The sequence below is a fragment of the Oratosquilla oratoria genome, chromosome 2 (genome assembly GCF_046742065.1).
Source record: "Oratosquilla oratoria isolate Oo_2021 chromosome 2, ASM4674206v1, whole genome shotgun sequence".
Lineage (NCBI taxonomy): Eukaryota > Metazoa > Arthropoda > Malacostraca > Stomatopoda > Squillidae > Oratosquilla > Oratosquilla oratoria.
This window is the reverse complement of record NC_134778.1, coordinates 37,160,210-37,173,033: the sequence shown is the minus strand read 5'-3', so window position 1 is coordinate 37,173,033 and position 12,824 is coordinate 37,160,210. Positions and strand designations below refer to the sequence as shown.

Genomic DNA, 12,824 nt, shown 5'->3' with positions numbered 1-12,824 from the left:
CAATCACGAAGTATCATCTGCAAACAGTAAGTATTCAGGAATACCACAGGCTTTACTGTGGAGCCGAGCCAAGCCCTGCAGTCCCCTATGGTCAATCTAGTCTCAGTATACGCTATGATTGGTGATGTGGTGACGCATCTAAACAAGACCCGGGAAGGTGCACTGACCAGCTTCCAGGACATCCTCAAGAAGGCAGAGGGGATCCTCCAGGAGATCGGTTCATCACATGACACCATTCCTGTACCTCGAGTTTGCAAGCACCAAATGCAGCGAGCGAATTTACCCTTCCAGACAGCTGAGAAGTATTACTGAAGATCTATATATGTCCCATTCCTCGACCATGTATTGACTGAGCTGCAGACCCGGTTCGGGAATAATACTATTCCTGTTGGCTTTAAGATCAAGAATCTGCTCAGCATCGCTGACGGAGATGTTGGTGCTGTACTGGAAGCGGCAAAGGTTTATGATGCTGACATCGAGACCTTGAGCCTCGTGAAGGCGGAAGCAGAGCGCTGGTATTCAACAACAATGTAGTTCGAATCCATTGGAGATGCCCTTGCCCACGCCCAGACCCGAATGTATCTGAACCTGGCCAAGCTCCTCCGAGTTTTGATCACGCTCCCAGTCTCGAACGCAGAGGCCGAGCGTTCATTTTCAACCCTGAAGCGACTGAAGACCTACCTAAGGAATACTATGGGTCAAGATCGCCTCAATGGCCTGGCGCTACTCGGGGTTCACAATGAAATCAATATTGAAATAGACAGTGTAATCAATGTATTTGCCCCAAAAAAACAGGAGGTTGATGTTCGTGTGAGATCCCATGAACAATGCTGTGTGTTATTAACCCCTTCCATATGGTGCCGCCTACGTAGGCGTCATGAGGAGCAAGTGGATTCGCGACGCTGCCATATCGGCATCTTGATTATATTTATTGTAGTCGCCCCTGTGTTTTTACATTCTCCCAAATGTGCCCTGAATCCCATTCTCTGTGGTTTTCAAAATTCGCGGGTGAAAGAGAGAACGATCGATATAAGCGGTGACTATATTTTATGATGCGAGTATTATTACGACACGTCGTACAGCTGGCATTGGCTGCTGCCCGTGAGATTTAAGTCTGGAGTGAAGTGGTTAATGTAATTTAGATACTTTTATTAACAGGTTCAGAAGTTCATACACGTTTTTGTTTGTATTTCTGTTTTTTAAAGCTACTTTTATTTTTTATTACTTCCATAAGTCCATGTGCACTAACACTACACACGGATCCTGCAATAATTTCTCTCTATGCGAGAGTATACGCGTGCCAGTGCCTTATCACTGACTAGCACAAGCGTGTAACAATATAAAACGAATATACATTCTATGTCTAAAATACAGAAAAATCTGTAAAACATTATTAAGTATACCTCAGACTTCTGATACATCAGACTACTCAGAGGAAGGAATTCAGTTTAGCCCCCCCCAAATTTTTATCCTGGATCCGCCACTGGGCATTCTACCCTCTCTCCAGCAAACATTAAACAACCTCACTAGCCAGTCCACCATCACTGTACCTCCTTTTTTTAGACATTCTGCATGGCATCTATCCAGACCAGGTGCCTTACCTGCTTTCATCATCTTAACAACTGCCTTCACTTCATCCTTCCTTATTTCTCCTCCATTATCCTCACTCATTATGGTCATTTTCTTAGCACTTCCCACTGCAACTATCTTTCCCTCCCTATCCTCCTTCACATTTAGCAATTCCCTAAAATATTCTACCCATCTTCCCCTTACTGCCTTCTCTTCCATTATCATCTCTCCATCTGCACCTTTTACCTTTTCTTCTCTACTTGATTTGCCTCCTCTTCCTCTCTTAATTTCTTCCCAAACATCTTTCTATTACTTTCAAATTTTTTCTGTCATAACCTTACCCCATTTCACATCTGCTCTCCTCTTTGCCTCCTGTACCTTGTGTTTTACTTCTCTTTTCTTTTCTTTTACTCTTAGTAATAATAAACACAGAAAATGTGATCAAATTGGATTGCCACAAATACCCGGCCTGATGTAGCATTTGATGTGTGCGAACTGAGCATTGCATGTCACCGGGCTACTGTAGTGGACCTATTATGACTCAACAAGGTGATTAACAGAGTGAAAACGGATAACATAAGGTTGTTCATGCCTAAGATGGAGAAGCTTGAAGACTGTTACCTTGAGTGCTTTTCGGATGCTTTGTTCGCGAATTTGATGAACAGTGGGTCACAGGGTGGCTTTGTGATATAGAATTCTATGAGATGGCAATGAGAAAAGATGTCCCATTTTCTGGCAGATAAGAAAAATTAGAAGAGTCGTTCAGTCCACGCTCTCAGCTGAGGCCATGGCACTTTTGGAGTGTGCTGAGTCTTCAGTATATTTGGCAAGGATCCTTTCTAAAATTTCTGGGTGTCCGGCTCTCAAGATTCGATGTTTTGACGACAACAAGAGCTTGGTGGATGGTCTTTACTCATGCAGAAGTGTGGACGACAAGAGGTTGAGGATCGACCTTGCAGTATTGCGGGATATGCTGGAACATGGAGAAATTGCAGAGGTGACCTGGGTGGAAACATCACAACAACTTGCTGATTGCCTCACTAAGAAGGGGATGTCAACTGAGCAACTTCGTGCTGCAGTCAGCTGGGATTAGGGTGTAAACAGCATCAATGTGTACATGTATCTTCACATATTTGTATGTGGATCATTTGGGTTCATGAGGAATGTGTATGTACCTGTATGGTATGTACCTACATCATCACTTCATCGTCACATATTCAAAATGAAGTACGCAAGAAAGAAAAAAAGAGGATGAGTGTTAGTATGTATCATCGCATGTATGAGCCGGGTTGCCGGCTTGTGTGTCAACTGTGACGTCATGAAGTGATGTGTGGCTGCAGGGCACAGCCAGTGGACAGTCGTTCGTTAGCTAGTGAGTTGAATAGACATAGCAGACATTTATAGTTATATTGTTTTCTTCTAGGTGTTTTACCCGTGTATTTTTGATAATGTCACAAATTTTGGCTGCAGTGTTTGTTAGGGAGACTGTTCTGTCATTAGTTGGTTCTTCCTTGTTTCCTCCTGTATATATTGGTGCAATGTTGGCATTTTTCCAGTCCTTTGGTATTTTTTCTTCTTTGAGTGAGGATCTTATTATGTTGTATATTTTGTCCATTAGTTCTTCTTTGGATTCTTTTAGTATTGAGTTTGCAATTTCATCTGGGCCATGCGATTCCCTAACATCAAGGTTCGTTAATTGCTCCATTATTCGTTTTGTGTCATTATTATTTCCCTCATGGGAGGAGATTGCACTTCACTTCCTTCTTCCCAATGTTGTACTTTTTCTCTAGTGAAAACCGACTTGAAGTGATTGTTCATGACTTCAGCCATTTCTAGATCTCCTGTGTATTCTATATTTCCTTGGCGTAGTTTCACCATTTCCTGTTTGTTTTTTAATTACCATTCACATATCTTTAGAATAGTTTGGGTTGATCCTTGCATTCTTCTGTGATGTCTTTTTCATAGTTTCTTTTTTCCTCTGTGCACTTTTACATATTCATTTCTATAGTTTATATATATATTTGCCATTTTCCAGGTTTTTTATCATTTCTCCATCTTTTCCAAGCTTTGTCTCTTTTGTCTTTTGCCTCGCTGCATCTTCTATTGAACCAGCATTTAATGTACACCCTCTCTTGTTTTTGTCTTGGTTCACTCCTTCATTATAGATTTCCATTAAGATTGCCCATTTCTCTTCTGCTTTTGTCTCTTCAGTGTAAAATTTTTCCCAATTTGCATTGTGAAAGAATTTCCTTAGATATCCAAAGTCAGTTTTGTTGTACATCAATCTTCCTTTCCAGTACTTTTCATTTCTCTCTACATTTCTTTAGTTCAGCATTTATAAGTATGTGATCACTCTTTCCAAATGGCATTTTGTATTAAATTTCATCTACAATTTCAGGTTCTGTTGTAGTCAGTTTGATGGTTCTTCATTGCTTTTGTATCTGGTATTTTCATTGACCCATTGTGTCATTGTATGTTCCATGGTCATATCCAGTAATACATTTCCCCATAGGTCCTCTCCACCCTTCACTGTCATCTCCTCCCAAGAGATTTCTTTGCAGTTAAAATCCCCCATAAGTACCAGGTTACCCCCATCCTTTAGTATCTCATTTAATGAATGCCATGTATCTTCTAACATTTTGAATGCTCATTCTCTTTCTAAGAGCCCTTTTTTGGGGGCACACAAGTCACCACAAACTTTCTACTTTTCATGTCTCTGTCTTCGACTTTTATCATGATCATTTCTACATTGTTTTTACCCTCAGTAACCCTTGTCACATTCCTGGTTTTCTTGGCCAAGAACATGATTCCTCCCCCCTCTTTCTTGTTTCTGTTTTTAATCCAATAATTGTAAAACCCGTCTCCAACACTATTAGGTGGTATTGGACCTTTTAATTTCATCTCCGCAATTTCCATTATGTCTGGTTTTTCATCTGACAGGTAATCATTTAGTTAATTCAATCCTGGGATTAATCCGTCAATGTTAGTATAGGCCACTTTTAATTTTTTTTTTCTCCATCTTGTTTTCTCTTTTTGTTCTGCCCACTCTGATGTACCATTTTCTCAGCTTCATGTCTATGACCCTCCAACAGAAATCCTTGCTTTCAGTCTCTGTTTTCTTTGCATTTTTTCCTTAACTTCACCTATTAGTATTTTCTCTTTTTCTATTTCTTCAACACTCATCTCTCTTTTTTATCCATATATCGTTGTAGTGTTCACTCCTTGCTAGCTTACTTGCTTTTTCTAATATGTCTTCTACTACCATTTGCGATCTTAGTTTCATTTTTAGTGGTCTATTTTCCCCCTTAGAATGTTGTCCCATTCTATAAACTTCTATATCTTTCTCTACTTCCAGGTGACCATCTTGTATTTCTTTTAGAATTGATATTACTGTTACTTTTTCTGCTTTTTCACTCATGTACCTCCCCAGACCATGTTTTTTCCTTAGTCCATATACCACTATACATTTTTTTTTCTATGCACTGTATCTCGAACCCAATTTGCCTTTTCATTAATAACTTAAATGATTGTATCCTTTGTATTTTCCTGCATCTGTTGTTGTACTATTTCTTTAAAGGCAATTTCTTTATTTTTTCTGTTTTCACTCCATTTCTTAATCTTTTGCATACTTTCCTCACCTAAGTTTTCTTCAATTTTTTCAGTCAATTTTTGTATTTTGTTATGTATTTTTTTTTTTTTCCACTAGTGGTAGTATCACTAATCTTTATTTTATCATTTTCACATTTAACTTCTATTATATAATTTTTCATTATCTTGAGTTCATTCCTAAGTTCAGAGGTTGATTTCTTGAAATTGGATATTTTGTTGTTAGCTTGGGCTAAACATTCCATTAGTTCTACAATCTCCTTATTTCAGTGAATTCATTCTCCCACCATTTTCTCTTGTTACTCATTTCCCTTTTCATGTCTATGATGTGACTCAAATTTCTTTTCTTGTACGGTACTTACCAAAACCGGAAAAGGAGTCTTCATTATACAATTTAAATCTTGCTGGTGTTTACAATGTACTTTGGCATAGCACCCCTAGATGTCTCTGCTTTTGAGTTGACATTTGTCTCAAAATCATTGTTTTTTTTCTTGCATTTTCTCTTGTTAAATTACTAACACGAGAAATCATTTTGGGTAACCATGACTGCTCCCCCTCCCAATCAATACAAACCAGGCCTCCTGTTTTCCTTGCACTATTAAGAATTTTCATCTTCAACAGTCTACGGAGCTCAAGTGAGATGTTGACTGTTCGGAATATCGATATGTGGGGATGAAATGGGTAGGAATGGATTTATGCCTTTGACTTTGGCTACCTCCTTTCGCAAATAAATTTTTTGTTTGGAATTGAAAGCCAAAACTTTGAGTCAAGTGCCTCCAACTAATTCATGTTTACTTCTTGTCATTGTTATGAATGCCTGTCTCAATGATCTTTTTGGATATGTGTCTGGAGACCATGTTGAAAGCCTTGTTTTTATCTATGGCAACTGTAACTGTTCTTTCTGGTGAGGAGTGAGATGGGGGGTGGGAGTGGAGCAGTGGTGGAAGGGAGTGAAATGGGGAATAGGTATGTGCTTCTGACTTGGCTACCTCCCTTATAAGGGGGGAAAAGATCTCTGGTTATAATTATTTTTATTTTATTTATATATATATATGTTTTGTCTATTTTTTATTATTCTATTAATTTTTTTATTATTTTTTTATCTTATATATTTTTCCCATTATTGAATACATCCAGTGGTTATTGTGTGATGTTTGTGAGCAGGATGTTGGTAGAGTGGCCCTCCTTGAAACCATGTTAGTTGGGGGAAGTAGGTATTTCCGATTTGATTCTCGCTGTTATCAGCCTTTCCATTAGTTTGGATAATGTAGATCAGGGGTGGCCAACCTTTTGTGAGATATGATCTACTTTTTCTATAGTTACCCTGATGTGATCTACCAGCCTAATACAGGAGTAATCTGTCTTTGTATTTACCTAGTTGTATTTTGCGGGAAGGGGAGCTATGCTTGTGGTGTCCCGCCATTGTATCTCGCAGTGTCTAGTCTGCTTTTAAACTCATGAATGGTTTTTGCGCATACTATTTCATTATCCAGTTTGTTCCAAGTGTCCAAAACTCTATGTGGAAAACTGTTTTTCTTCAGTTCTCTTCTATAGCTATGTTTTTTTATTTTCTTTCCATGTCCTCTTATGTTTCTCTTGTCCCAGTTAAGTAAGTCATGTCTGTCAAGCATCTCTGTGCCTTTCATGATTTTGTAGATGGTCAATAGGTCACCTCTCTCTTTCTTCTTTGCTCCAGTGTCGGTAACTCCAGTTTAGCCAATCTCTCCTCGTATGCTAGGTTTGCAAGTTTAGGTGGCATTTTTGTAGCTGCTCTTTGGATTCTTTCTATTTTCTTTATATTCTTTTTGGTACTGGGGGACCACAATGTCGCCGCATACCCTAGTCTGGGCCTTATCAATGTAACCAATATTTTTTTTATCATATCTTCGTCCAAGTTTGCAAATGCCACTTTTATTGATCTTAGCAAGTTGTAAGTCTCCCTGACAATTTTGTTTATCTGTTTATCATAGGACAAGTCGTTTGTGATAATTACTCCCAAATCTTTTTCAGATCCTACTTTCTTTACTTCCTTGGTTCCAATTGTATATTTTCCTGATATTCTGTTTTTGCTTTTTCCAAACTCCATTATGCTACACTTCTTAGTATTAAAGTCCACTTCCCTTTTCTGACTCCAGTTCCATACCCTATTCAGGTCTTCTCGCAGTGCTTCACAGTCTTTATCAGTTTCTACTTTCCTTAACAGTTTGGCATCGTCAGCAAAGAAGCTCATGTAACAGTTCACGTCCTCATCCATGTCATTCATATAGATAGCAAACATTATTGGTGCCAGTACAGATCCTTGTGGTACTCCACTGATCACCTCTTTCCAATCTGAATATTTTTCTCTGAGCACTACTCTCATCTTTCTACCAGTCAGGAAGTCCTCCATCCATTTTAGTAGGTTCCCTTGTATTCCTCCTATGTGTTCCAGTTTTTTTAGTAATTTTCTGTGTGGTACTTTGTCAAAGGCTTTTTGCAAGTCTAGGAACGTACAATCAGCCCATCCATTTCTTTCTTGCACTATGTCTATTAGTCTTGAGTAGAAGCATATTAAGTTTGTGGTGCATGATCTTCCTTGTCTGAACCCGAATTGTCTTGGGTTTAATATGTTGCTGTCTTCCAGATGTTTTACCCATCTATTTTTGATGATTTTCTCACAAATTTTGGCTATAGTGCTTGTTAGTGATACTGGCCTATAGTTTCCTCCTTTATATATTGGTACAATGTTAGCATTTTTCCAGTCATTAGGTATCTTTCCTTCTTTGAGTGAGCTATTTATTATGATGTGTATTTTGTCTGTTAGTTCTTCTTTGCATTCCTTTAGAATCCAATTTGCAATTCCATCCAGGCCATGTGATTTTCTGACATCCAGTTTTGATAAATGTTCTGATATTTCTTTTTGTGATGTTGTGAACTCACTCATGTGGGGAGATTGCTTGTTATTATCTACATCCCAATTTTGTATTTTCTCTCTGGTGAAGACAGATTTAAAGTGATTGTTCATGACTTCGGCCATCTCTAATTCTTCTGTGTATTCTATATTTCCTTGGTGTAGTTTCACCATTTCTGTTTGGTTTTAAGTTTACCATTCACATACCGATAGAATAGTTTGGGTTGATCTTTGCATTTATCTATAATATCCTTTTCATGGTTCCTTTTTTCCTCGCTTCTCACATTAACATACTAATTTCTATAATTTATATAAATTTGCCATTTGCTTTGTTTTTTGTCTTTTCTCCACCTTTTCCAAGCTTTGTCCCTTCTATCTTTAGCTTCACTGCAACTTTTGTTGAACCAACATTTAATGTACTCTCTCGCTTTTGTCTTGGTACATGCCTGTTTACCCCTTCATTGTAATTATCCATCAATGTATTCCATTTCTCTTCCACTGTTGTCTCTTCCATATAGAATTTTTCCCAGTTTGCATTCTGGAAGAATGTCTTTAGTTTTGCAAAGTCTGTTTTGTAGTACATCAATCTTCCTTTCCTATGCTTTTTGTTCCTCTCCATGTCTATTTCTTCCTTTAGTACAGTTTCAATGAATACATGGTCACTCTTTCCAATTGGTGTCTTGTACTGGACTCTGTCCACTATTTCAGGTTCTGTTGTAAATATTAAATCTAGATTCGATGGCTCTTCATTGTTTCTGTACCTTGTGTTTTCACTGACCCATTGGGTCATTGTGTACTCCATGGTCCTGTCTAGCAGTACGTTGCCCCACAAGTCATCTCCTCCTCGCACTGTCATTATCCTTAGAATAGCGACCGATTCTATATGTCTCTTCCAGGTCTATGCGTGCATCTCTTTCTCCCCCCTGAATTTCATTTAGGATTTCTACTGCTGTCTCTTTCTCTTCTTTTTCTTTCATGTACCTCACCAATCCCTGTTTTTCTTTTAGTCCATATACCACAATACATTTTTTCCTATCTACTGTATCCCTGACCCAGTTAGCTTTTTTGTTAATCACTTGGATAATTGTGTCTTTTGCATTATCCTGCATTTGCTGCTTGACTATTTCTTTAAAAGCAATTTCCTTGTTTTCGATGTTTTCCTTCCACTTAATTTTCTGAATACTTTCCTCACCTAGGTTCCCTTCGATCTTTTGTGTCAATTCTTGTAATTTATTGTTCACCTCTATCTTTAAATTTTTGCTGTTATTATTATTAGTTTTCTTCTTTTTGTTGTCATTCTTCAACTCATTTATATCCCTTTTCATTTCTTTAATCTCATTTGTAAGATCCAAGTTGGTTTTTCTTAGGTCAGAAATTTCGTGATTCGCCTGTGCTAAGCAGTCTATTAATCCTATGATATCTTTTCTTAAGTCCATAATTTCATTCTCCCACCGAATCCTATTTTTGCTCATATCTCTCTCTATCTCTAATAATCGACTTAAGTTCCTGCTTTCATACTTACTAAATCCTGGAAAATCTTTCTCATCGCACGTGTGAGTACAAGGTTTGTTTACATCGCGGTTCGATCGACTGACGCCAGATGGCTCTGGTTCGTGACTGGCTTTCGAGTTGTTGTTTTCATTCATTTTCGTTAATTCCATGTTAATACAATTGACTAGCACTGCAGAGATATCATGTCATGCGACGACAGAGGTGAATTTATGTCTTTGACTTTAGCTACCTTCCTTGTAAGTAATTGTATGTTGTTCAGATATGTCCATCATTATGAATATAACTTATTCCCCCCAAAAAAGAGAAATATAATAACTCAATTATCATGAGTACTTGGATATGCTATTCCAGCTTTTTGCATGACAACTTCTGAAGGACGAATTATCAGGTACATTAGTGTGATAGACTTAAAACAGGCTTGTGTCAACTGGTTGGCCACCCCTGCTGTAGATATTAGTGAGATGTCTGTTGCATGGCTTTAAAGGGGTTTGTTTGGTTTCAAGATTGGTTACATTTCCAATTTTTTGTATATTGGTTTGTGTTTGTAGTTGTTGTACATGTTAAGTGGAACCAATAGTGGCATGTGTTCCATTTGATGGATGTGTGTGCATCGTTTGTAGGGTTGGATTATGTGGGGCAACTGTTAAGGGCCTGGGTTGGTTTTTATGTTCCCAGCTAATATAAAGACAAGTGGGAGGGCAGGTGCAGCTGCACTAACCTCTTTGTGTGAAAAACAGGAATATAGGAAAGGGAGATATTTAGGAGTTGTGTGGATTAGTATAAAGAATGGCACTCTGGCTCAGTCTGGAGATTAGGTACTGGCCTCTTGGGGCCACACCTCCTTAAGGAGGTAGGAAATGTTGTGTCCAGATGACATGTGGCAGGTCTTGGATACGGCCATGTTTTTGTAGGGGCAGGGAGAATCTTCCTAGCTTTGCTGTCTCAATGCTTGGTCCATCTGCTTGAAAGCTTGACACTGCAGCACCTTATCATCAGAACTTTCTAATAAACTTATATTGCACAATATTTAATTGTACATTTTCCAGTCAATGCAATTAATGTAGATGTACTGACAGTGTATTTACCTAGTTGTATTATACTGGAAGAGAGCTATGCTCGTAGTGCCCATCTTTGTATCGTTCAGCATCAAGTTTGTTCTTAAATTCTTGAATAGTATTTGCACACACTATTCCCTCATCCAATTTATTCCAGATATCCACCACTATGTGTGGGAAGCTATTCTTTTTCAGATCTCTTCTATAACTATTCTTTTTTAGTTTCTTTTCATGTCCTCTTGTTTTTCTCTTATCCCACTTTAATAAATCATCTCTAGGACTTTCATTCCTTTCATTATTCTATAAATAGTCAGCAGATCTCCTCTTTCTCTTCTTTGTTCAAGAGTTGGTAGTTCCAATTTGGACAATCTTTGTGTGTCAATTTGGAGAGTGTTGGTGCCATCTTTGTCATTGCTCTTTGTATTCTTTCTAATTTCTTTATATTCTTTTAAGCACTGTGTGTCCATAGTGTCGCAGCATACTCCAATCTTGGTCTTATCAGTGTAACTAATATTTTTTCTACCATTTTCTCATCCAAATAGTCAAAAGCCACTTTCATTGACCTTAGTAAATTGAAGGTTTCTCTAGTTATTTTGTTGATATGCTTGTCTGGTAACATGTCTTTGCTGATAACTACCCCTAGGTCCCTTTCCAAGCTCACTTTTTTGACATCCTATGCACCAATTTTGTATTTCCTCAATATTCTATTTTTACTTTTTCCAAGCTCCATTACACTACATTTCTTGATGTTAAAGTTCACTTCCCACTTTTGACTCCACTACCAGACTTTATCTAAATCTTTCTGTAGTGATTCACAATCTTTTTCTACACTTTTAATATTTTTGCGTCATCTGCAAAGAAGTTCATATAACATTCCACACCTTCATCCATGTCATTCATATGTCAAACATAATTGGAGCCAATACCAATCCTTGTGGCACACCACTTATCAATACTAATACCAATCCTTGTGGCACACCACTTATCAATACTTCCCAGGTCGAGTATTTGTCTCTAAGTACTACCTTCATTTTTCTCACAGTCAAGAAATCTTCCATCTATTCCAATAATTTTCCTTGAATACCACCTATTAATTCCATTTTTCGTAATAGCTTCTTGTGTGGTACTTTAACAAATACTTTTTGTAGATCTAGAAAAGTGTGATAAGGATTGGGTGCATTTGCAACCACACACAAATTAAAATGAAAAAGCTGTACTATGCACTGGCTAGTAAATGCTCTTTTAACTTACTCCATAGTAAGTGCATAATTCAAGTATTTATTCATTTATTTATTTTTTTCCCTTCGGATGTGATAGATATGGTCTAGTATTTGAAATCTTTGTATTGGAGTCCATTATATTGAGGATAAATTGTACCTGAAAGTGGAAAATTGGAAAGAAATTGGTCATAGAATAAAGGAGAGGAGAATGTTGGTAGTTCTCCTGAGAGTGGTGTTGTGGCATAAAAATCATTAAAATAAAAGAAAAGAATAGCATTAAAAGATCTGTTTGGGAAGAATGGAAGAAAAAAAATTATTGAACGGAAGAAACAAGCATATCTATTTGAAATAGCCAAGCAGATGAAAAGAGAAAGATAAGATGTAGTAGGAAGAAGATATGTAAAGTACAGAAGAGAAGTCAAGGTAAATGAGAAAGGAATCATGGAAAGATGGAATGACTGATTCAAGGATCAAATAGAACACTATGAGAACAAGTACCAAGTGTAGAAAATAAAGAAGGAAGCAATGCGGAGATCATGGAATAGGAGAATGGAGGAGCTTTGAGAGAGATGAAGAGGAGGAAGGAAGCAAGAATGACAGGAGTGACAAGTGATCTACTAAAAGCAGCAGGAAAGGAAAGGTTGAGAGAAGTGACTAACATAATAGATAAATGGGTAATAGATGGAGGAGTTCCAGAGAATTGGAAAAGTAGTATTACCTTGCCAATCTGTAAGCATAAGGAAGATGCTATGGAAGTGCTGTGGAGTGTAGCAACTAGAACAATGAATGAAATCATGTGTAATAGAGAAGATACTCATAATGATGGTAGAGAATGGTAATTATTAGTTTAGGTTTTGCCCATAAGTCTTCTGTAGGGGCAATATTTATTACAAGACAATTGCAGAAGTGCAACCCAAAGGAAATTTGTACAATTTTTGTGAATTTGAAATTCTTTTGACCCTATACTGAGGA

The 12,824-nt window shown here is 37.6% G+C and overlaps 1 protein-coding gene across 6 annotated transcripts in view; it reads left to right on the top strand.

Annotated features, from left to right (window-relative positions):
• The window catches only part of LOC143038369 (thioredoxin domain-containing protein 11-like), a 222,998-nt gene that overhangs the window by 185,864 nt on the left and 24,310 nt on the right, over window positions 1-12,824 (top strand). The window lies entirely within an intron of this gene.